Below are 27,145 nucleotides of genomic sequence, written 5' to 3'. Positions count from 1 at the left end.
TAAGACCTAAAAATTAATTCTAAACGGATAGAAATGCAAAGTAGGATGTGTAAAATACCTGGATAAGACGGCGTTCGATTCCGACGGTCGGATTTTCCGCAGCAACCATGGGAAGTTTCTTGTCAAAAGCTCCTTTTTCAACCTCAACAGTCAAATGGTAAAAATGACATGGTAAAAGGTCTTTTTATAGGTTTTTTGGGTGAATTAGTTCATTTTTTACCATGAAAAGATATTTTTCGATGTATTTTTGCCTATTTTAAACAGGTATGAGTAATGTGTTGCTTTTGTGCAGGACAAAGGGATTTCGAGGGAAATTGTCATTTTTTCACAAACAAAATATCAGAGTCATCTTTTAAGCCCTTTTCTGACTCCTAAAACATGAAAAGATCGCCGAGCGTTTCTTTTACACTCGTTAAAACGGAATTAAAAGACGGTCCCCTTTTAGCTCTTTTCTGACCGCAAAATCAGGAAAAGATTGCCGGGTTTTTGTCGTTTCAAACTCGATAAGGAAATAAAACGACGTGTCCTTGATCGCTTTTTACTTTTTAGGTCAACGACACTATTATGAAAGTACTCCTTGGTCGCAAGATCAAGCGGTTCCCCCAGGTATTATTTTATACTTTTTCGGGCTTGAGGGACACAAATGTACGAAAAAGTTCAACGTGGAGTCTCCTTTAGTTTTTTCAGACTCTCTAAAATTGAAAAACGCCGAGTTTCTCCTATACTGGGCTCGTTAAACTTTTACAGTAGAGGACCTGTTCAATTACAAACAGGAACGAACCACTCCTTCCTAGGGTTCGAATTTAAACTAGGTTGGACTCGTCCGAAGGATGAGCTTACAATCAAGCATATGTTATCCTCCTCAAGCTTGTTAAAAATAAAGAGGTACTTGCCAGAAATGGTGGGGGAAAAGAGAGAAGAATGAACCTGTTTGTTACCTTTTGTCTCAAAAGAAACTTTATTACCACTCTTGAACACGACACTTTTTCATTCACCTGGGTTGGGAAATCTTTTACCTCACAGTTGATCAAACCACTTTGAAAAGTCTTTAACCGAGTTCCGGGGATTAACTTTGAGTTATTCGTCACCAAGCCATCTGTCGTGTCGTTATGTGTTCAAGAGGTCTGCAAGCAAAACTTTCATCTGCAAAATACTTGTCATCCATTTGACCATCCCTGAGTCAGTCCTTACAGCAACATTTCTTCAACTTGAACAATGATTTCGTGTTGCGGGCTTGCCTGCAACGGGTCGCTTTCTATCAACATCGACACATTATCTAGAAAGATGACTTAGGAATCGACAGTACCTTGAAGTCTGCATGCATCAATGGCAGGTTTCTCGCCTTTGACGTCAGTTTACATCATTGACTTTCGATCAAAGGATTCCGTGAAGTGTTCGACATCAAAACATCTATTCACATTTCACGGGTTGTGCTTGGTACTTTGAGAACCATTAACATTACTGGTGGTCTCTCTCACGCTTGTTAACAGTTTACATCATCGACTGGTAATCAAGTGGTTTCTAACATGTTCGACATCAAATCATTTAATCACATGGCTAGAATCGTACCAATTCGGGAAGTAGAAGTGAAGACCCTGGATCTAGTTTCTACCATCCAGGCTGCGAGGAGTTTTGTATTCATTATCTATGTAGACTAATCATAAACAGATGGTTGCGTCCATACTGTGTCTACAAAAGTCTATAAAAATGATGTACTGCAAGATCATTCCTGTATCAGAGTAGTTAGTCCTTTAGTTAAAGTTTTGAATCTGAGTATGGGAATGCCTACCTCAGTGATGATATAATCTTATACATGTATTTTGTGTTGAAAATTGCAGGTTCCAACCAGGTCATCCACAAGACAATCCTTGAAATGATAAAGCGCTTCACCCTTCCTAGAATTACAAAACCCTAATCTATTCCAGGCTTCGCACTTTAGGGGGCAATCTGTTACACTAAAAAATGTCACCATGACTACTTACAGTTAGTATGGCTCAAATCAACAGTCATGCTACCCTCTTAGGCAAGTCTTATGCCTCTGCTATCCATCTCAAACTCAAAGTAGAGAGAAAGTCTTGTAAAAAATGTGTTTATCTCTGGGGTCGCAGGTTCTCTCTAGCCTTACCTGCGGGGACGCTCACAATGTTCACAAAAGCTGCGTCCTTGGACGCTCTGTATGTTAAGGGACAGGTGCGTCCTTCTGTAAAAGGCAAAATGCGCAAGTTTCATCTTAAAAAAGTTACTTGTGGTTACTTCTAGAACTTTCTAGAGGTCGGTTTGATGAAATGGATGCGCCTCCAGTTGGTTCATGTATCCCTATTAAGGAGGAACTTATCCCATCAATAAGGGAGCTATCCCACCCAAAGAGGGGGATTATCCCATTGATGGTGGACCTGAATAACCTCCTTACAGCACTATAAATAAAGGCATTGAGCCAGAGGGAGGAGAGGTTGAAGCTATACATTTTCTTTGGGTAAATGCTGCAGGAATTAGGACTCCCATTTAGAACCTTGTGAGGAGAGATTGTCTTTGCTTGATTCTACTTGGAAGTGGGTGAGCTTTGTCAAAGTAGAGGAAAACCCTTGATGGACCCTGGGAGGAACTTGCACAACACCAAGGCCAGGTTGTAAGAGTTTCTTTGTTTCGTTATTAATACAAACTGGTTTATTTTTCTCAATAGCTTGTGTTAATGAGTTATTTCATGTGTTCCTTGGTCTGCATGTTGAATATATGTTTTATTATATGAAATGCAAGTGCTTGGTAATTGTTTGATTGTTTGTGGTTGCAGGAATTGATGTGAAGGAGGAGCTCATCCGGATCGGCAAGGACGGACTACAACAACAGCGTTTTGGAATAAGGTAAGCCTAAACACTTGTAGTTTTCATGTTTTAAAAGGTATATTTAGAGAAGGATCACTCCATTTTGTCTTGTTTGTCGCTAGAGAGTTTAGACTCCTAGGGAGGTCAGTTGTGCCCGCACAAACGACTTTTTCCGCCACGACAACCACCATGTACATAACGTTGCATAAACAACATGTACACACACTATACATACACAACATAGCATGCGCCCAACATCACAGATGAAACATGTACAACATATACAATATATGCACAACAATAGTACCACACATCTAAAGCCACATTGTCTCTACCAAGAAACCTTACTTCTAGTGTCTTATCCATGCTTTTCCAGCATGCCATAGACCTTACTGCTTTCATTTCGTTGATGTATCCCTCATAGTTACCTATCATAACATAAACATAATATAATCACACAATGTCAAATCATAACCACATGATATTGACATCATATATTTATCATGAATACTCTTCCACTTGATTCCTCATAAACCAGGAACCTCTTCATGTCATTCATCTGCGTAAGAAATCATTTCTCCACAAGAAGGATTCATAATGACTTTGTTAGACAACAACATACATACATACATACATACATACATACATACATACATACATACATACATACATACATATATATATATATATATATATATATATATATAAACATCAGCATAATGATGATCACAACATATTTACCAGATAACATAAGGTCAAGGCTAAGAGATATCCCTTTATCTAATCACAACCTGCACCACATTGGGAACACCAATTCCCAACATAGCCAAGGAAACAGACGCCTCACATCCGTTCTCTTTACCTTTCCTACTAGTTTTGTCATGATTATCCTGCCATTTTCCATTTACACCAATGGACCCAACCAACTTAGTTGATTGTCATACTCTTACCTTTAGCTTCCCTTACAAACACACCAGCTTCACCTGAGTGTTATCTTACCTATTGGGCACCACACAGCTTTCCCCAAGCTCCATTAACTTTCCTCTTTCCCCACTAATTCCCAATGCTCTCAAAACACAAAGGAAATATCAAGAAGCAAGCAAGAAAAAACCATGAAAACTAATAACAATAAGACATCACAAACAAAGTGGTATGGCCATACACCAGACACAAACAAAGCCGCACAAAACCAAAAGCACAACACTAGCAAAAAACACCATGACTCAATCCCCATGGTTCCCAGTGCTTCCAAAGAAAATATCATCCTTAGCCTTCTTCAAAATTTCATGGTAGTCTCTTTTCCATGTAGTCCCTTGCATCATACTACCATAAAATCATAACTTCCAGTGCATAAATAAACATAACAATACACCGGTTACCTTACTTTGTTGTGCCAAGCACGTTGCTTGCAACTAAACACATCCACACCATCTCTCAAGGGAATCTAATTCCCTTGACAGATCCACCTATAACTAGAGACTAGCTAATATACCTGCCAAGTACATGTTCATGAGTCTAGCACATATCCACATAATATCAGAAAAGATAAAGGCTAAGAATATTTCCTATATAAAAAGCACACATTCGTTTGGAATTAGGGTTTCCAAAGATAGCCAAAGGAATTCTTTCCCAATTCCTTTCTTTTACCCTTTTAGCTTGTAGCAAGTGAGGCTTACTATGTACTGTCACATCACCCAAATGTTAGTTATATAAACACATCAATTGTTACCTTGTCATGTTAATACCAAGCATGTTTCCCTGCAACTTCTCACACATGTCAACCACATGTTCCAAGTATCAATACAATGTTATCTATGAATTTTAAATCAAACTTTACCAAGACTAACAATCATGTCATAATCCATAGTCAACTCATAGTCATTAGACATAATGATACTTCTGTCACCTATTACACTCAATTACATATCAGTTGTCTCAACACATATGTGTTAGTATGACCATCTTAAAACAAGAACATTTCTTCATGAAATCTTATAGACACAGACTCATATCATGCAATTAATCCAATATTCAAGCAAACTATAAATTCTCCACGTCAGATAAATCAACTAGATGACATAGTAGACACCAAACATTCAAACACCAAATAGATGACATAATCAAATAATAAAGCACCAAATATATGACATAAGAAAACTCATACCTTAAGGTATCTCAAGGGAGCATATCTTGTCTGCACAATGAAGCTAGATTAGCACAATATAACTTCACAACATATCATCTCAAACATAAATAAGGTCATAATATCCATAATAGTCACTAGCTAAGATGTTCACATCATAAACTCATAAAAAATATCATTCACACATGATAATCACTTATGCAATGTCAGTCTAGATTAGTACGACATAATATCACAATATATTAACTCATACCTAAATGTCATAACCCTAACCATTTGCATAGACCAATCAAAATTAGCATACATATAAAATAAATATCTTAATGTAATAACCCTAATCATCAAGCTACTAGCATATAGCAACAAGAAGTTATATATTATGCTCGTTAACAACATATAACCTAATCATCAAGTTATATAACATAAAACAACTATAGAAATGCATACAACCACATGTTACTATCATTCATGACTATCCAACACGTGCATTTGACTACACTAATCAACTAACATCTATCTTGTATGTAACAGTAACATCAACAGAATGAAAGGTATACACATAACCATAATGCACATACTAATTCTTAATCTACATACTGGCATGCCCAACATACAATACCTGTATGACGATCTGCTCTTAACCCAAAGTCTAATGCTACAATCTCATTTACGATCTGCATCTCCTGCTCTATCTCAGCCAACTAATTAGCATATAACATACTAATGTCATCATGATGACCTAATTTCATACAATGACCTCACAACGCATGTCTAACCTAACATACATGCATAACCATAACCATGACAATGCATGCATATAGACATCGACATGCATAACAATGCATATACAACTAACATACATTCATGACTAAATCATCCCAACAACAACATCATCAACCTTCGCATGGCAACATCACTACAACCATGATCAACACCATGCAAATGAAACAAGCACATGGAATACAATCATAAGGAACACATATGCAACTGACATGAATGCATGACCAATGCACCACCCATCCAGTCTGAGGGGTGAACCATGCTCTGATACCACTTTGTGGTATCATATATGACCAAAAGAGAGCGCAAATTACTTTGATACCACTTTGTATCACCCTCATCCCACATCTTCCCAAGTAACTTTCCAACTAGGGTAAACATGTGATGAGAGGCTATTATGATATGATTCAAACTCCTAGGTGAACTTAATGAAGTGGAATCAATAGAAACACATCAAACATAACTTCCACATCAACAAAAACACTCCCAGGGGCCATCCTAACCACATAGGTATCATGTCCTTGGGTCCCACTAAGTTTTTAAGCTATTAAACCTCTAGACGCTCCCATGCTATGAGCATGCTAGCATTCAGAGGGATCTAGATGCTCCCACAAGCCTACATGCCTGCGTCTAGGGACTATTTCCAGGAGACCTGTGCTAGAGTCCGTAGGATTTAAGACACTTTTCAAGCCCAAAATTCTAGCCACTGCCCAGAACTTGCTGTAACTTCCGGAATCCATTAAACACATGATAACGAGACTAATAAACCAAAAACTAACTCTAGGACTAGGCTTGACCATCCCCAACCGAGACTGACATTCTATCAAACACTTAGCATTAATGCAATCTACAATAGTAAACAAAAAATATGAGCATAGGGGTCTCATACTTATCTGAGAATCACTAAGAGGCATCATTCCCTTACATCGTTAGTTGCATTTATCATATATTAGGTCATAGATACATTTTCCATTCATTTATAAATAAAAACATGAGGAGAACCATACATCATCATTGTAATAAAACATGCTTATAGCCAACATAATAACAATAAAAATATCAACGATACATCAACCATAAAATACGCATATATACTAGTATATTTATAAATAAGATATGAAGGAGAGAACCGCTTATTAATGAATGCAAAATCCAACCCAGTATGGGACTACCACATTCCACCCGACCATAGATTGGCTGAGCCAAATCTCTCTTCATCCAATCACCCCCATGCCATATTCCATGCATGAATGTGGGACTCAAACTGAAAGAAACAACCAGGGCATCCTGAGGCTAAACCACCTCACCCTCATTAATAGAAACTAGGATTTACTGTAATCCATCCCGGATCACTAGGCCAACACAATGTACATGTAATAACAGGATTTACGATAATCTCCACTAGATCACTAGGTCAAACAAGCATGAATGCCACTAGATTTCTCCACCTATATCATGAGGAATTTTCCTATCTCCTAAGCTCTTAAGATTTACTACAATCCACGCCAGATGATGAGGCCCTAAATAGATACCCACTCTCCATACTTTACCGCAGATCCTAACGTGGCCCAATAGAGATCAATCCACCTCTTTGCTTTACCGTATATCCCGCCAATCATTGTTTGAGGATTCCTAAGCCCACCGAGGTAGCACAAAATTTGTCTTTACCGCAATCCACAGTTTGGTTCGAGGGTTACTAGGAAATGTGTTCTATCTTTCAGAGATCCACCTCACTGAGCTTCAAATCCACCTGGAAATCCATCTCAACCAAAAAATGAGAAACCCATCACACCATGGCTATCTGGAAATGGAAAGGCTAGGCTAAAAACACTTTCACACCTAGAAAAACCCATGCAATAACAACAAAAGAACCAAATGCAATACCATGCATGCCAAATCTAGTAAGGAAAACATACATGAAAATCGATACCTATAAATAATCATGTTGTAGCTGCTTGATCCTGCTCTTCCTTCCCTTCTCCTTCCTTCCTCTTGCCTTCTTTTCCTTTCTTGATCTAATGCAAAACCTGAACAAAATCTTGCCAGTTGATCCTCAAATCCTTTCATAAATAAATGTGCCAAAAATTCCTTTTTTCCTTTCCAAAGCCTTAACCATTTCCTTTGCCAATTTCCTTAGCCATAAGAAACCAAATGAACACCCACACTAGGATGTTTTTCCCAACATTCGTCTTGGAATAAGTGTCCCATCACCGTGGCCATTTATATTTTTATGTGGAATTTTCACCAGAATTGTTACAGTGTCATCGCTTCTCAAGGAAATCTACGTACAAGTCACCATGAGCCCAAGTCATCATTGTCTATGACTTGTCATGTTGTTGTCACATGAAAATGTAATTTTGGAAAATATTGTAAATGTAAATATGTGGAAGTCCAAGACTCACATATGGACAAAAAAGTCACATGGAGAAGTCCAAAATCCATATAGAAATTCAAAAGTCATATAGAAGTTCAAAGGTCACATTAGACATCCAAGAGTCATGAGGGGAGTTCAAGAGTCATGAGGATATGAAAGGTCATTCCTCTTGTTATAAAAGAGGCCTCATTACCCAAAGAAGTGACTTTTCACCTTGGCTTCTCCGACTAGGCATTCGGGAGGAAGATAGTTCTTTTGGAGAGCCAGTAATGTCTCAACACTCTACTATTGTAGATAGTGGTGTTTCATTATATCAATGTATCTTGGAACTTTCATGTAATATTTGAAGCTCATTGAACCAACACATTTTCATGTGTATATTGTGAATGTTTTAAGACTATTCTTTGGATGTTTGCAGTATATGAATTCATATTTACTAAATAAATTGAACTATTTCATTTGGCTTTGGTGCTCATCTTATTGAATATGTGTTTTATGTACTTTAATGATCATTACGTCTATGTGAACTGTTTCACTTGATGGTTAACGATTCTTTCATATTAATGTGCATGTGTCTTTATTAGAATAATACTATTATTTTTTTCTTAAAGAGTCACTTTTGTTTCCTTCCATTGAAAGAACCTTGATACATTTTGCGACTGAGCACTTCACTAGGCATACTTATTCACTCATTCAAAAGTACCTATGCATTTCTCTCTTATGCTAACTACTACAACCAAGAAAAATATTTAGGTACGTGGCTGTTAGGCAACATTCCAGATGGGGATCCCATACTAAACAATGTGAGGTCTAATTGGGACTTCATATCGGGGAGACCCCTTGTATGTTGGCATTATCCAACACCGTCAACATTTTGGCACTAGAAGGAGGGCAACCTCTATATGGATGACATTTCACCACATCCTAACAACAAACCATCTGAGGAAGGTAGTAAGAGTCTGATTTTAACTCCAGCTCACATTCTTGAGATAGGGGAGTTCTCTCATCAAAGTCTGGAATGGGATTTTGAAGTCACTTACAATCAACTCCAGATAATTTGGCCTATTACTTTTCAATTCATAAGAGCTCTTGGTTTACTTCCTGTCATTGCTATTCTACCACATAAGTCGATAAAGAAAGAAATAAATCATAGTGGTGTATTGGTTTCTTTGGTGGAATATTTGGTTATTGCAACCCTTGAAGAGATACCTGATTCTTATGAAATAAAAAATCAACAAGGGAACCTTTCATCTATTGAGGAAGATTTGGACAATGATGGGGAAGACTTTCAATTTTCTGAAAAAGAACAACCAAGACAAGAAGAATAGCCTATTTTAATGAGGATTTGAATAATGAAGGAGAATACTCTTTAGATTCATAAGGAGAATAGGATGAGGGAGGAGACATGGTTGATGAATAGTTGGATTGGATGGCCCAAGGGACACTTTCTCTTCTGAGCAATATTCATTGTATTCCTAAGTACCCAAAAAAGATGCTTTCAAATTTTGATCCTAATAAGAAGATGAAAGTTGAGGACCATATTAATGACTTCTACATGAATTTGTGAATGCTTGAGGTATGTTTTGATGATTTTTCTTGTATAATTTTTTCATACACTCTAGAAGGTCTTGTGTCACAGTCTTCCTCCTAATTCAATCCATAGTTGGAGGGAGTTCAAGAAGTTGTTCTTGGATAAATTTGATGATGGAAAGACTCCCGCCATGCTGCTTAAAGAACTCAATATTCTTAATATGGGGGAAAGGGAAAAAGTGAAGGATTTTAATCAAAGGTTTACCCATTTATTGAATAATTTCCCTGCTGATGTTCAAATGCATGATTCAATCACCAAATATTATTATACAACTTCCTTCCCTAAAAATATTTATTTTCTCGTTAAAAGAGTTGCAAATATACATTGTATTTTAAATTTTCAAAAGTGATTGTTGTTGAGAAATACTTGCATTATATTGGGTCTGGTATCACATTATTCCACCTAAATCAATCCATAGTTGGAGGGAGTTTAAGAAGTTGTTCTTGGATAAATTTTCTGATGACAAGACTCCTACCGTGTTGCTCAAATAACTCAGGAATCTTAAGATGGGGGGAAATGAAAAAGTGAAGGATTTTAATCAAAGTTTTAGCCATTTATTGAATAAGTTCCCGAGTGATGTTCAACCACATTATTCAATCACCAAAGGTTATTATATAGAATCTTAAGATGGGGGAAAATGAAAAAGTGAAGGATTTTAATCAAAGTTTTAGCCATTTATTGAATAAGTTCCCGAGTGATGTTCAACCACATTATTCAATCACCAAAGGTTATTATATAAGTTCCTTTCCTAAAAATATTTTTGTGTTCATTAAAAGAGTTGCAAATATACATTGGATTTGAACTTTGCAGAAATTATTGTTGTTGAGAAATACTTGCATTCTATTGGGGCCATCGAAGATCATGAAGATTCTAAAGACTCCAAAGATATTGGGAAGAAAAATTTTAAGCCTCTTATACTAAAGCAAAAGAGAAAGATACTTATGATATGGAAATCTTACCCAAATATTTTAAGCTTCTTATTAATGATGTATTTGAACTTAAGAGAAGGCCAATTGAGGCAACCACTAGCCACAAGTCTTTGAAGTCACCTTTCTTTAAGAAGAATAATAATAATCAATTTGCTAAAGATGCTCATAGTTCTAATTTTAAGTTCAATGTCAAAAATTGGGGCATGGATAAATTTTGAACTTTCCATCAAGAGAGGCATTCAGAGAAGACATGTCCACATTGGAATCACATCATGAATGCTATGATGACTAATTTCGTAGGTACCCTTTTTTTAATGAATAGTTCGAGTAGACTAAAGAAGCAAATGAATCTACCGTGATTGAGGAAAATTCAAGTGTTGGGCATTCAGTGAACACATTTGGTATCATCTATAACATTGATAAACAAATTTATGATGAACCACCAGTGAGGCTCCTCCTCAACAAACAAATGACCAATATAATCTGATGAGAAAAGGACCTATTTCCGAGAAAGAGTGTTAAAAGAAATTATGAGAAGGATCTTACCACCTCCTAATACTGCTCAAAGTTTGTAGAATAAGTCTGGAAGTGATCCTCCTCCTAATAACACTTCCACAAACAACAAGAATAAGTCCACTACTCCTACTGATTCTAAAAAAGCTACATCACCAAATACTTTAACACAACCTATTAGGAATGAAGGTATTGATTATAAAGTTTTTGAATATATGAGGAGAAATTGTGCCAACATTTCAATATTTGAGCTTGCAAAGATTATAGGTGATTTGATCATCCAAGCACTTGCATCACAACCTCCATTAGATAACAAAGTTTCTTCTTCTCAAGTTTTGTTGGTAAGTCTCGTGATATTCTCGAGTTTGTAGTCAATGTTTTTAATTTAAATTCTAATACTCACTACCCCTATTCCTTTTAAAACTTGAAATATTCAATTATAATGTCCATAATTATCTCATTGATTACGGTGCATCTACAAATGTTACGCCACTATCTGTTGTTAGGAAAATCAATGTTAAATGGGAAAAAATTGACGCTCAAATCGTACAGCTGGACAAATCATTGGTATAGAAATTCGATGAATTTAATAATGTCATCATCTATTTTTCATAAAACCATAGAGTTCACCAAGGCATTAATATTGTAGTTGTGGACATACTAGAAACCTATGGTTTTCTTCTGAGTAGAGATTGGTCCAATAAACTACAAGGATATTTCTCAACAAACTAGACACATTTATGGCTTCCTTACAAGGGAAGAAACAATCAGATTCAAGTGGAAAGTGAGCCTCATATGAAGTACACCGTGACACCACTTTAGGGACATAATGAATCAGTTGGCTTTACAGACATCATTTTTGGAAATTGTTTCTTATAGGTTCACAACAGGTGTTACCAAGTGCAACCATCACCTGTACCATCAAATACACAGTTGGAGCTCCTTCCTTGTATTCCAACAGGTGCTAATGAACTCTGTAATATAGATGTACATAATACTAGTGTAGGAACTAACTTAGTAGTTGCTAATACTTAGACCTTGTATTTTGATGGTTCGAAGACTCAGGACGGTTCCAAAGCTGGTTGTGTTCTCATCGACCCTTGGAAAAAAGGTATATCTTGTCATGCTTCTTGGAGTTCGAGTGAAAAAATAAAATTTTTGAATATGAAGCACTCATTTTGGGGTTAAAGAAAGCCATAGTCCTCAAGGTATAGGTACTTAAGGTAATCGATGATACAAAGATTGTCACCTGTAAGGTACATAATACCATTCACTGTGTTTCACCTAGTTTGAAAAACTACCAACAAGTGGTATGGAAATTCATTTCAATTTTCAAAGCATTCAATATTATGTCTATTCCTAGGATGAAAATGCTACTGTAGATATATTAGCTAATGTAGCTGCTAGAATGTCACCATTAAAAGATAGTTTTTCTATTGAAATTATTTATAAGCGCTCTATGCCCGACAATGAAACTAATTTTCGCGTGTTTAATGATGACTAACAGATACTGCACTTCATGGATAATGTTGATGTGTTCAAAGATGTTTCTATTGAAGAAGATGAGCACGACAAATCTTTGCAGGATGTAGTTCAAACATCTAAGGGAAATACAATGTTGAAAGGTGTGGTATCTCTTGAGAAACTTTATGACTTGCACAAAGGTTTTAGAGGACCAGTGAACACAATGACTCAGAGCTCAATGTTGTTATATGAATAAGTAAATATAGGAACCAAAGAAGATATTAAGTATGTCAATCTTGGTACATTTTGTTCTCCTTAAGAATGACAGGGTTTTATTCGTCTCTTCAAACCAGGCAAAATTTTATGATCTAATATTCATAGGTGGGCATATTTTCAATTCTTTAAAAAAAATGTTCGCTAATTTCCATTTTCTCTAAAAGTGATTCGGCCAAAGTTTATATAATGAAATTATTTTACCTTAAAAATCGCCAATATTTTGTAGAGACAAATATAAAATCATTAGAAACTTCAAAAATTCTACAATAATATTTCCAAACATTTTATACATTTCATATTAGGGATAAATAAGATTTGTCAAGCTTTCTAAACTTTAAGATATATTTCCATCCTTAAAATTTTTCTTTCTTCAAAGAATATCGAGATATTTTTGCGTGTACATATGATGATCTAAAGAGTTATGATACACACATCATTCAAAATTTTATTCCTATCAAATAAGGGGTAAATCCTTTTCAGCATAAACTAAGGAAATTTCATTCGACACTTGAACCCCTCATCCAAGAAGAATTAAAGAAGTTGTTGGATGTTCGGATCATTTTTAAATTTCAAAATTCTAAATGGATTTGCAGCTTGGTTCTTGTTAGAAAAAAATTCAACAAGATATGCCTATGTTTCAACTTTCACAACCTAAATTGAGCTTCAGACAAGGATACTTACCCTGTGCCATCTATGGTGCAGATACTCCAAACGTTATTTGGGTTGGAAACGTTCTCACTGCTAGAAAGATTCCCAGGATATAATTAGTTGTTATTAGTAGAACCATATTGATTAGATACAACGTTTAGGAAAAAGTGGGAAACTTTTTCTTTTAAGCACATGCCATTTGGACTTAGTGATCCAAGGGATCAAAAAGATGCTCAAAAATAAAAGTTCTCAAAATATTATAAAACTAATGGCAAATTGTATATCTTGTCATTTTGACTCCAACGATGCTTGAATCGCCTTAATCTGACACAATATGTGAAATTTATCACGTTCTGAAGTTTTTGGAAAATAATTGAAAAGTTTACTTGGAGGGTTGACTAGGAAGTTGACTCAGCAAGCCATATGCTGACCTAGTGTTGACATCATCTTGAAGTCATCCATTGACTAGAAAGTATGTGGCTGATCAGAATTTGACACTTGGAGGACACGTGGTGGACTACGATTCGTTGAAGTGTTGGGAATGGGCTAATCACAGAGTGACATGTGGCCTAATCCTAGGGTGCCATGTGGCACTCTGGATAGGGCCAAAATTGGTCGAAGTTGACAAACCAGACGCCATGGGGATCGAACCCATGACCTTGCATTGAAAAACCAACCACCATACCATTACACCACCGGTTGTGCTCGTTCATACATGGCAGGTGAGTTTAAATTAAACTGATACAGTTATGATGTTGAAGAGAGTGGAGATGTGTGTGGCCCCAACCCTGAGTCATATGGTAGTATAGTGATCAGGTTTAAGGTGAGAGAGGTGGGGTAGGAAGTGCTAGCCCTGTTGTTTTGGAGAATTTGGTATCTACAGATAAATACTAATTCCCTAGATAATTAGTTGTATCTAGAACAACAGTTTAAAGTGCTTTATACTTTTCCTATAAGCAATAGATAAGATGAGAAGATAGAATACCTACTTGTAGTTCCACTTTCATCTCGTCTCCCTTGTATCGATCCTGTTACTCCTTCCCATACTTAATCCGCTTGAGAAGTACCCTATAAACACAACAAAAAACAAAGAACCGATCAAAGCATACGATCTATTGAATATAAGTGAAAGGAATCCAATTCACACATATAGGCATTATGAAACAATACAAACATATGGGAAAAAGGTTCAAACACTTTATTAGATAGAAGAAGGAATTACAACCATTGGTGTCTGATTCAAAGCCATTCCCCCAGCTTGGATCCCATCCACATCACACCAAAACCATGACAAACTTGTAGCATTAAAATACTTGCTTCAAAGCCAAATCTCATAGCATCATTATCTCCTTACGATTCAACATAATCGAGCCCTTGATCACTTAGATGAGTGGTCAATTTATAGGAAGATGAAGGAGGTTTTGTCATTAGTGGTGGCATTTAATGGCCTTCCATACTTAGAATTAGTTCCATGGAGGAATGAATGAGAGGATATGATACACCTTAACTCATTCCTCATCCGTTTTCGAGCTCAGAAGAGTTGATAAGTGAGGGAACCTTCTAGATGACTCCAAAAGATAAGAATATTCCCCAAACCCTATGTGAATTTCGCTCATTCTCGCCTAGTGCAGGTGAAAGGAAGCCTAAGTTCTCTGCAGAGCACCCTCGTAGTGGACTCAACTACTCTGCAGTGTACACTCATAAGGGCTTACCTACGCTGGTACTTCTAGAGGTTGTTTCTGGATGTATTCAAATCATGAAATTGTCTAGGAATGAGGCATTCAAGAGGATGACTTGTTTAGGGCATGAAGTAATTGAAATTAGGGTTTGATGAGCCCTAAAACACTGATCTGGATGTTGGGATTTGATGTGCCCAAATGGATCTGTAATAGCTGCCCCCTAAAGCATGAAGTCAGAAAAATGCTAATGTTGAATGAAATTCTTTATGATGTGGTGAGGAGGTGTCAAAGTGGAAGGTGACCTGCATCAATTACAATACATATATCATGATATTTGATTTTACATGAATTGTTGAGGGAAGGCATACCCATGCTCATCTTATAAACTTTCATTACATGTACATAAACAGTCATCTACAGATATAGACCCATGATCGGAATGACCATCAATGTAAATCCATTGTACATATGATTTAGTACTCCTGAAATCACAGCCCAGATGGATGAAACTAGATCCAGGGTCTTTTATCTCGTTCAATCGTTCGCTCGAGTACGAGTCTAACCATGTGAATATGTAATCTGAAGTCGAACATGGGAATACACCATCTGATTACCAACCAATGATGCAAGTTGTTAACAGATGCGAGAGAAATCACCGATAATGATAATGATCCTCAAGGTACTGCAGTACATTCTGCATAGTGTGAATCGAAGATTTGATGTCGAACACCATACAAAGTCTCTCAGTTGAAGGTCATTGATGTATGCCTATCGTCGGAAGTGAGAAACCTGCCATTGATGCATGTTAGCTTCAAGGTACTAAATGGGTCTTTCTAAGTCAACTTCTTGGATAATGAGCTGATGTCGACAAGAAACAACTCATCGCAGGATGGCCTTGATGTATCCCACATCAATGACATGAAACAAGTGTAGATATTTTGGAGATGGAATTTGACTGATGACACAAGGTTCATGAATGGCGGTCCTGAAAATGAAGGTTTATGGTATTGCAAAGGATGAATTTTGACTAAATGACTTCTCTTGAACATGTCGACGACACTAAAATGAATTGGTAGCATTAACCCAAAACATAGTGATGGATGGTATGATAGACCAACGGTGTGATAACCATCAAGCTAATAACCCAACCCAGATAATCATGGTGATGGAGTGAAAGTGCCATGTTCAAGAGCGACCTGCTACCATAGAGTGGTTTTTCCCTTTTTCCCATTTTCCCCAGTCATTGCTGACTAGTACCTCTTTATTTTTATCAAGCTTGAGGAGGATAACATATGCTTGTTGTATAATTTCACCCTTTGAGTGAATCCATCGCTATTTGATGTTTTAACGAGTCTAGCGAAGGTGAAACTCCAACTTGTCTAAATGGACAAGTTTGTCACTATTCAATGTTTTAACGAGTTTAACGACAAAGATAACTCGGTCCTTTTCATGTTTAGAGAGTTTGAAAAGGGACAAAAAGAAATCTCCACAAGTTATTCTTCGTAAATTAATCTCTCAAGCCTGAAAAAGCGTAAAATAATACAAGAGAGATATCGTTTCCAATCTATTAACGAGCTAGAAAGGACAAGCATTAGACAATCTTTTCATATTTAAAGAGTCTAAAAAGAACTTAAAGAGGACTCCATTTTAAGGAACGAGTGGTGTTTAGGGTAGCAACTAGTTCTAGTGATGTTGGAACTTCTCAAAACATGTTGATTTATGTGAAGAGGTTGGATAATAAGACCACTCATTGCAACTGTTCCTCAAAAAGGGTTAAAACAACCAAGTGAAAGCGTATGATCAGCCAAAGGGATGGTGGCAATGGGATGAAAACAACCAAGGCTCATCTATCAAAAGAGGTTGTTAGAATGAAAATCACGAGGGTTAAAAATGGAAATGGGTTCATTTTTACACAAGCTTGCATTAATACAAAATGGCTAATTAATTACTAAAAAAACGACTAAAATTTGCATATAAATGACCATTTTTCAGTTGGTGACCAGTAGTAGTTAATTTACAGTATCTTATAACACGACCAATTTTTAGTCATTTTTAGCTTAGTCATTAATTGGTTGTCTCAATTTTATCGTCTAGTAGTATATTTAGTCATAAATTTGGTTATTAATGTATTCATTGAATTAGTCATTAATTTCCACAATTAATGACCAAATATACAACAAAATATATTACTATATGATCATCCAAGAAAACCAATTAATGACCAAAATGTTGGTCGCGTTATAAGATACTATAAATTAGCTACTAATATTCATATATATGCAAATTTTAGTCATCGTTTGAAACCAATTAATGACCAAAGAAATATGACTACATTTTGGTCGTGTTATAAGATATTGTAAATTAGCTACTAATAGTCATATATATGTAAAATTTAGTCATCATTTGTAATCATAAATTTATCATTTACAGTAGTCATTTATATTTTTTGGTAGTTTCATATTCATTATATAAATGACTAATTTAGTAGTTTATATTTATTTCATTTACTTTCATTAATAATCATTATAAATGACTAATTTAGTCGTATATTCATTTTATTTGTGTTCATCATTAATCAATATAAACTACTTATTTAGTAGTTTTAGATTGATTTTATGCATTCATTATTAATCAATGTAAATTAATTAGTATGATTTAAAAAATGTCATTTAATGTGCATATTCATCTAATATGAAAATGCAAAGTTGCATATGTTAATTACAATATTAAAGAATATCAAATGCAACTATAAATAATTTCAACCACATAAATTATATTATATGAAATGTTAAGTATTACAATATAAATTTCCAACTTAATATTGGTTGGTCTACAGTTTACAGATGAAATGATGTTTCATCACTTCAAAACATTATCATTGTGTTGCGAAAGCATTGCAAGTGAATTCACCAACTCTGAAGACTTGACCATTAGTCTCTATGTGTGTGTCTTATGCGGGATATTGGCTCTAAGGGTATCACTGGACCAGATCTCGTCCCTCTCTCTCTTTTCATTTGTCGCTCCAGTGTTATTGCTCTCCTCTCTTCAACTCCTGCTTCTTACCATCAATACTGAGTTCATTTTCTGAAAACAAAAGAAGATACAATGCAGAGTGTAAGACATGAAAGACAATGAACATGAAAATATAAACTAAAGTACACTATAAAGAGTTTATACAACATACTCCTCAACATCAATAATGTCAAAGCCATTTTTCCCCCATACAAGTAAGAAACTCGAACAAGTTTTCTTCAGTTGGGCGATAGTGGTCACTATAATGTGGTCAGATGACCTATATCGACAAAGCTAATAAAATGTCACCATAAAAAAGAACACCTTAGTAACTCAGTATTCAACTTTCAAGGAAATCTTAAGCACAATCATGTTAACTAATTTACATGCTAAAAAGCTCAAGTTGTAAATAACTTGTGAAAACAAATAATATGTGTGATGTTTAGTACTTATCGTTTTATTCGTAACAACATTTCATTTTCTAATATATGAACTTGGTCAAGTATATAAACAACATGTGCTTAAATAACAACATGAAAGTGAACTTTTATGGTAGCCATGAAAATCCTTTAACAAAAAATAGCTACAAGGATTCCAATAAATATCGTGTAATACTAATTTCATCTTCAATTTTTGGTTGTTGTTTAAATAGACATGATACCAAGTATTTTCAATTCATAGTTAAAAGACAAAACAAAATCAAAAGAAACGTCCAAAATACAATCAAACAATAAAGAGAGTATATCATGGAATGGACATTGCAATTATAAAAAATATGTTTACTTGTCCACTAATGTCGTGGCTGGCATTCTTAAAACATTTGTTTGCCCAAAATAACCATGAGGTGAAAGAATCACAACATTAAAAACCATAGGAATCCCTACTAGAAACATTTCCAAAGTTGATGGCCAGGGAAAATTTTAAGAACCCCCCCAAATTTATATGTATAATAAATGGGCGAATCTCCATGGTATATAGGAAAAATGGAAGGCGATTTTATCAATAATATAATATGTATATATAATTTTTGGCGAATCTCTCACCAGGCATGGCGAATATTTTACTCAATTATAAAATCTTGTAAGATCTTGGTGAGTCTTTCACTAAATAATAAAACTTTGTAAGGTCCTAGTGAATCTTAGCATTGTGAACTCTTAGAGAATTTTTTGAAAAATTATAAAACCATATATGACAAGAGCCACATGGTGGCAATATCACTGTTTTTTTCACATTTCCACGAAATGGAATTTGTTTATAAAATTATAAAAAAGCCAACCAAGTCCCTTATAATATGTAGGTAAGCTTATAACAGAGTCTGATACATCTACTATGCTTGTCTTCATTCAAGTGTCATAGCTGCTATACTTAACACTGTGAATCACAACTCTCTCAGAACTCAACTCTATAGTGTAATTAAAACCTTTGGAAATTGAATCTGACAACTCTATAAAAAGGATTAGTGAAATAGAAGCTTTTGTGAATGAGCCCACTAATTATCACTGCTAAACAATCAATCCAGACTATGAAGTCTTCCATCTTGATCACAATCATGCTCACGATCAAGGGAGTGCGACCACCTAGCTTGACATAATGGTCATCATAGCTTCCAATAATCAACAACCACCATGCAAGGACATCCTAGCTCATGTCTCATGAATTTTATTCATCAATCTTAACTAATATAAATCTTATAAAGATAATATTAGAATCCCCTCCAGATTCACTGTTAATACAAGGGTAAAGGAAATTTTCTAGCTCAAGGCACTAGCCAATACCAACTTTGGTATTTGTGACCCCTTTGTGGGGATGCACCTACCCTGCCCCTTTGGGTTTCTGCCTTGTAACATAGTTCAAGGATCACAAGACTTTCCAATCGTCCTACTCCATTAGACACACTTTATATGCTATACATAGTGAATGGAAAAGAAGCATTATAGAACACACAATTTCACAAAAGGAAGAAAATCTTAACCAGTTCAATATCAAAATCTTAACCACTGATTAATAAAGAATAACAAGTAGTGTAATGAATTGTTCCGAGTTATTTATTTACAAGTTGTAAAGAATGTAGTGGAATGGAAAATATTACTTAGGCAACCCTTCAATATTTTATACTAATATGTCTGTGCATGTACATATGAAATTAAGAGCATTGTTGAATACAAAGTTTCCTTTTCTCTTGCCTCCATTTTTAAAAATCAGTGTGAAATCAGTGTCACTTTAAATCTCCTTTCCTGTGTGGATGTTTTGACAAATCAATGTGAAATCAAAGACACTTTGAATTTCCTTTCCTGCGATGGATCACATCCACAGTTGATTAGTAAAATATATTCTACTATATATAATGTTCAAGAAAATGACTGCAATCTACAGTGGAAACGAGACCTCAATTCTTATTCTGAATTTGAATATCTCAGGACAACATAAGAGATAAAAATTCATATGGCCTTAGTGGCTAGAAAACAATCACTCCATCATTACAAGACCACCTAGATTTTGGCACTTAATCTAAATAATGGCACTAGTTGTAGTGCTTATTTGCATTAACACCATGGAAAAGCAACAACAATGTTTCAAAGTACACTTACTAGAAAATTTGTAATGTTCTGAGAATATTTAATGATAGCATCTAAACCTCATAACTATGGTGGGGAAACTACGGAACCCAAATATTGGAAGATATCTCATACCAAATCTGAGAAAAAATAAAAAAGGGAAAAAATCAAAATCAAAAAATCAAAAAATGAATTGTTTACAAATCAAATACAATTCCTTTAACTAACAGTTAAATTGTGGTGATATATTTAAATATTTAGTAAGAGGGTAACTTCAAACCATGGAATATTACCTTTGTCATTAATGTCATCCCTCAGTGACTGAGATTACAAATCAATACTTATGGAAAGATTGTAAGAAATTATGTGAAATCGTAAAGCGTAACCCCTATTTTCAAGCAACAAAATGAAGACATTGTTACATCAAGAGCCATAATTGATAAATAATCAATGAATCAACTCCTTGTATGGCACAAGCTTGTTTCACAACCTCTATTTTATTAATAACAAAATCAAGACATTGTATGTGGTTATTGCCAAAAGGAAATTGTGTTCTAATTTGGAAGAGGATCTTATCAAAAGACATGGATTTATTCAAAGCTACAAAGCCTAATGGGTTACTGAAAAATAAGTTGGAATATGGGATCATGATACTTAAATTGAAAAAATATGCTTTCCTTTTAGAAACATTACAATTATAAAATGTTTTTTGAAAGCATTAGAATTTGAAATTGGGCCTTTCTATCAAGACAAATTTTCATTAACAGAATGTACTTTCCTACCTGAAACGTTGTAGATATCCAAGAAAAACTTGAAAAGCATAAGAGAACTTAGCATAATGTACTTTCTTTCCTTCCTTAACATTCTTAAAGAGTTGAGGTTCCCCAAGTCATCAAGTAACTTTTGAAGTAAATGACAGTTAGTAATAGTCCAATTCACAACTGAAGATGTGTCACAAATACGAGGGGGCATCTCCTCCAAATCACAAAAGTGCTCCAGGTTAAAATCTAGCATTATTGGAAGCTTAATGCTGGACTGGTTGTTATTGAACCCAGACATTTTTCCATCCTTCACTAAAAGCTTAAAGATAGCTTCTCTAAGTTCTACATGACTTTACTATGCTCTTGAAGTGGGGGCACATGCAGGCTCTCCAAGTGAATAGTCTTAAACTAAGTGAAGATAAGGCTGATAGATCATTTAGTGTGGATATCTTTAACCCATAATTGAATACTATGTCTCTCTTGAACCCATAATTGAATACTATTAGGACTTTATAATTTTTCATGGAACTCAAAAATGTTGGAAGAAAGTATTTGCTTCCAAAAAGAGTAAAACTAAAGCCTCTGCTTGAGGACAATTGATGTCACACCACTAACACTTCTCCATGGAATCTATATAGGTAAACCACAAATGCAGAATTCCATTAGAATATTGTGTTTATTGAATACACAAATGAAATCATTGCATTTCTTTAAAATATCTTTTGAAATCAAAATTACTGAAATTACATATCGATAACCTAGTGGGTGTAGGATAAAATTCACCCGTGTCATTCACAGAAAGCATGAGAAAAAACCTAATACTATATATAAAACCAAGAAAAATTCAAATTCATCACTTCTAGGGACCTCACAACCACCCTGCCAATACACAAGTATGTTACTGTTTGCAGTTAGAAAAATTACCCAAATTACAATGTGTTTACTCCAGCATATGTTGGAAAGTTATAGAAGGATGACTAGTGCAATCAATCCATTCCTTTTATCCCTGTATTTGTTTCAGTTTAAAACAGAAGTATACAAATATATTTGTCCAATGTCTATGCTTTAACCATTCACCTTAAGATGTTTTTACAATATAATTTCATAAGTCTATTTAATATCTTCATTATCATAAAAACCAACCTATATCCATCTTAACTCCACATCTACCACTCTTAGGGGATGAAATCTATTTATCCCTCTGAGCACTTGGTAGACCCAGAATTAAGATGGATCTAAGATGATAGAATTTCCCCTTTAAATAGTCTATGCTCACATGAATACCATGGTAATACCATGGGTCAATAGCATGGGAGCTTAAAAATTACTATTAGTAATTTATAAAAATTAATAAAATTAATAGTTGAATTTTATTTTATTTTTTATTTTAACCAAGCTAAAATGTTAACATACATTAAATTACAACATCCATTTTTACTCTTGATCCACCAAGCCCCGAGAGGTCAAATATTTTTTCACTCTATGCTAGTTTGCAGATCACAATATTTGATACCTCTCGGGGGTTAGTAGATCCAGAGTAAAGATGGATCTATGCTAGTTTAATTCCCCCATTTAAATAGGATACATTCTAGGTGAATACCATGGGTCAATACCATGTGCCATTTTGGTGAATACCATGGGTCAATACCATGTCCCATTTTTATCTTTATTAATACTAATATTAGGGTTAATAATGTTTTTTTGCATGGTATTAATAACAATCTAGTCCATGGTATTTGTCCCATAGTATTTTGCCCATAGGTTTCACCTAAATATAATGCATTTTTTGAGTGTTCGTAAATATAAGGTGACTTATGGAGTAAATATAAAAAAATGTTTTATTTGTTTACCATACCTCTCGTTATTTATATTTTTATTCATTTACAATACCTCTTTTACAAATATGGTATTTGGTCCATAGGATTCACTTAAATGAAACCTCTTTCTTGAGCCTTCATAAATAGAACGAGGGTTATGGACTAAATATAAAAAGAGGTTTTATTTATTTACCATACGTCTAGTTTATTTATATTTTTATTTATTTACCATACCTTTTGAGTAAGTATAAAAAGACGTTTATTTATTTACCATACCTCCACTTTACTTATATTTTTATTTGTTTACACCCTTGCATGTATATAAGGTGAATTATGGAGTAATATAAAAAATGTTTTATTTATTTACCATACCTCTCATTTATTTATATTTTTATTAATTTACCATACCTCTTTTATAAATGTGATATTTGGCCCATAGGATTCACTTAAATAAAACCTGTTCTTGAAAATGGGCGAATGGATTCACTTAAGTAAAACCTATTCTTGAAAATGGGAAAATGGAAGGTTGTAACTCCTAGCTTCAAGGGCTAAATTTACCTTTTTTACCCTCTCCCTTAAAATAAGGTGGGCTATTTGAGGTGATTTGTAAAAATGTGCTATGATACAAAATATTCGCCCACTAAAAATTTAAAACCCCTTAATTTGGCCAAAGGGCAAACATTCGCCCCTAAAATTTTCTATGTTGATGGCTCAAGTGCTTGAAGTATCTCTAAAAAGAAATGAATCATATCCAAGACATGCTCTACATTATCTCCCCATCCCTTTTCCAATCTCATTTATTGTAACCTGCCCACAACAGAGTCAAGTAACAATCAAACGAAAGAATTGACATTTGTTTTTACTTTTTAATTTTATAAAAATTGAATCTGATTTGTTTTAGGAACATATTAATTCATATTTAAAGCCTTTTTGACATATGAGAAGGTATCAATCAAGTAGGTCATTAAAAAAATTAACCTCAATGAGGTCCTCAAACAATTTCTACAATATCAATATTTTTATTGTTGTGATATCTTGGGTAGAAAAAATTTAAAATGAAGGCCCTTCACCAATGCATGTGCGAAGGAAAGGTTTGAGTTTTTGTCCATTCCAACCACTATCTCAGGCAACTCATGAAAAAAAAAAATCATCGGATGCTTTTGACTCCTTATCATGTGTTGGAATATCAAGCTTCAATATAGCACCTAATGAATAACCCAAAAGCTTGCTAAGATACTCAACGTCTTGGCTTTCTGACTCCAATGTCTAGATGAACAAAGAAAATATGGAAGTCAATCAAAATCCACATCAATACAATGCCACATAAGCATTATCACTTCCAAAGAAATAGCAGACAAGAGCTCCACATCGATGCTTTCAAGGACTTCTTATTTCCAACTTTCAAGAATCAATGAAAGAAGCTCATCCCTAACTTCTTTCACAAGTCCGACAACCCAAGAGACTCTTCAACACCATTCCAAAAAGTTTTCTCCATTGTTGATTTAACCTATGCCTACAAAACATATGTGAAGGAACTAAATTATCTACTTATTTCATCCAAAAGAGGACCAAGTCTTACCTTTCAGCAGATTCTAATTATCCTCGCATTAATTTGATCAGAACCTTTATTTATTCCATAAATAATATCAACCAATTATCTATCTCTATAATTAATAATATCATTAACCATAATTTCATTGTCATTTAACATTTTTTCCTCAATTGCATCTCCCAATCTATTGTTGGAGCTAGACTTAGTGCTTGAGGAAGTTTTTGGTTCTGAAGTGCTTTTAAATAATGACCAAGCAACCTTCTTTGGTTTTCCATTATCACTATTTTGGACATCAGAGGGACTATGAGATGGCATTGGTAGAGCTCCATTATCCTTTGATTCCATACATTTAGCTCATACATTTGATAGTGTCATTTTCATCCTTGTTGCTCCATCACTTCCACTCAAACAAAGAACCCTTTCTTGTAGAAGTTGTTGATCTTCTAGAACCTATAAAATGCATGTAATGATGAGACTTTAGACTCAAATTAAGGTTTTAAAACAAAACAAAAAAAAACTATTGATATTGAAGTAGGTATTCCATACTAAGCAAAGGTATTAACCTGTCTTAATAGGATTAATTGATGGTAGATAAAAGAAAAAAGACCATCTCAAGAGGTGTGTTTCAGAAGTCCAATGTTTTCTCAAAAGTTTAAACTCAGAATACAAAAAAAATCCAAAACCAACTTCAATAGCAACCCAACAACCTTGAGTTACTAAGGTGTACTAATAGTAGATAGTGGCTTTTACAATCCCAACTCCATGGAAACCAATTGATATATATAAATACACCCTGCAAATCCTTCTAGTAAACTTGTAGATATCTTCCTTATGTATCCGCCAACAAGATCATCTCATTAGAGGTGACAAAAATCATCATAAAAAAAGAGCACAACAACAAAAAAATTAATATCGAAAATCTATGCACATTTTAGTCACTCATGTGCATCCTCATAGATGAATAATCATAATTATACACTCAATTAATATGAACATCGGAATATCAAGTGCATGTGAATATAAAGTAGTAATTCATACCTCCTTGCGAATGGCATTTGAGCCATGACTAGCATCATCCTCATTTCTTGATGTTATCTTGCACTTCTGCAGCATTGAAACTTCAAGCTAGCAAGCCACTCTAATTAAATACTCTTCAAGGGATTTTGCGTCCTTTACTTTCCACAACACAAATTGATATAAGTAAGATCACCATGCAACATGAAATGCAGCCAGTTGCACTGCAAATGGCACTCGTTTACTTAAAGTTTGAGGTTCTTCAGAACCCCAATCATCGGTTGTTGCATCTGGAGAAGAAAGTCTAGACAGAGAGCTAGAAGAAAGCCCATCTAATATAATAGTGATTAAGGATTCAAATTCTAGAATAAGCCTAGTTGTTTCTTTTGCAAGTACAATTTCACAAACTCCTATACCATTGAAGACAACCTCAGGATGACCCCAAATCATATAGGCACACAAAAAGACATGTACTGGATACCTTAACAATTCCTTTCCTTCGACATTTTGACCTCTAGTTGTCCCTTTAACAGACACTTGAGAAACAACCATCTTTGTAGCTCTATTTTCAGTTGATGAAATTTTTTCATGTCCTAGAGATAACTGTTTAAGAAAATGATCTATCTACACAACATTAGATTGACTTGCTTGTGACACTAAAAACTGACTCAATGTGAACTAGAAGTGCTTTCACAACTTGTAATGTGGAAGTTGACTATATGTAAGCTGCAAGTTGCTCAAATGGAACTGAATTAACACAGTAATGATTGATTTCATATGCAACAAACTCCCATGCTAAAGCATATTTTGTACGTCTTGAATTTTGGAACTACCTCCAAACCCTATAAAACAAGAACTCAATAAGGTTCATAAAACAACAAATGGTGTTGCATCATTCTATCAGCATTTCTAAAATCAAAATTTGAATTCCCTTATAAGTTAGACTATGAAATGGTCAACTTTCTTGAGAGACAGTCTCCACGCTTGTACATTTTATGGTGATTAATATGACTGATGCCTCCACGTCTTCCTATTTTCCTTAGAAGTTCTACTCTTTTGTGTTTTTCCTGTGTAAGTGTTAAATTGGGACAAATAATCTGCAAGCAACTAAAAAGAAAGAAAATGTTGAAATCAACTACACCACGCACATACCCTTTGCAATTGATTTTCCAACTTCTCCTTCAAATTTTTAATCACCATTTCCCTCTGAATACAGAC

This window comes from Pinus tabuliformis, chromosome J (genome assembly GCF_031772625.1).
Source record: "Pinus tabuliformis cultivar Carrire ecotype Pingquan chromosome J, CPIR1, whole genome shotgun sequence".
In the NCBI taxonomy this organism is placed as follows: domain Eukaryota; kingdom Viridiplantae; phylum Streptophyta; class Pinopsida; order Pinales; family Pinaceae; genus Pinus; species Pinus tabuliformis.
This window is presented reverse-complemented; position numbering follows the sequence as displayed.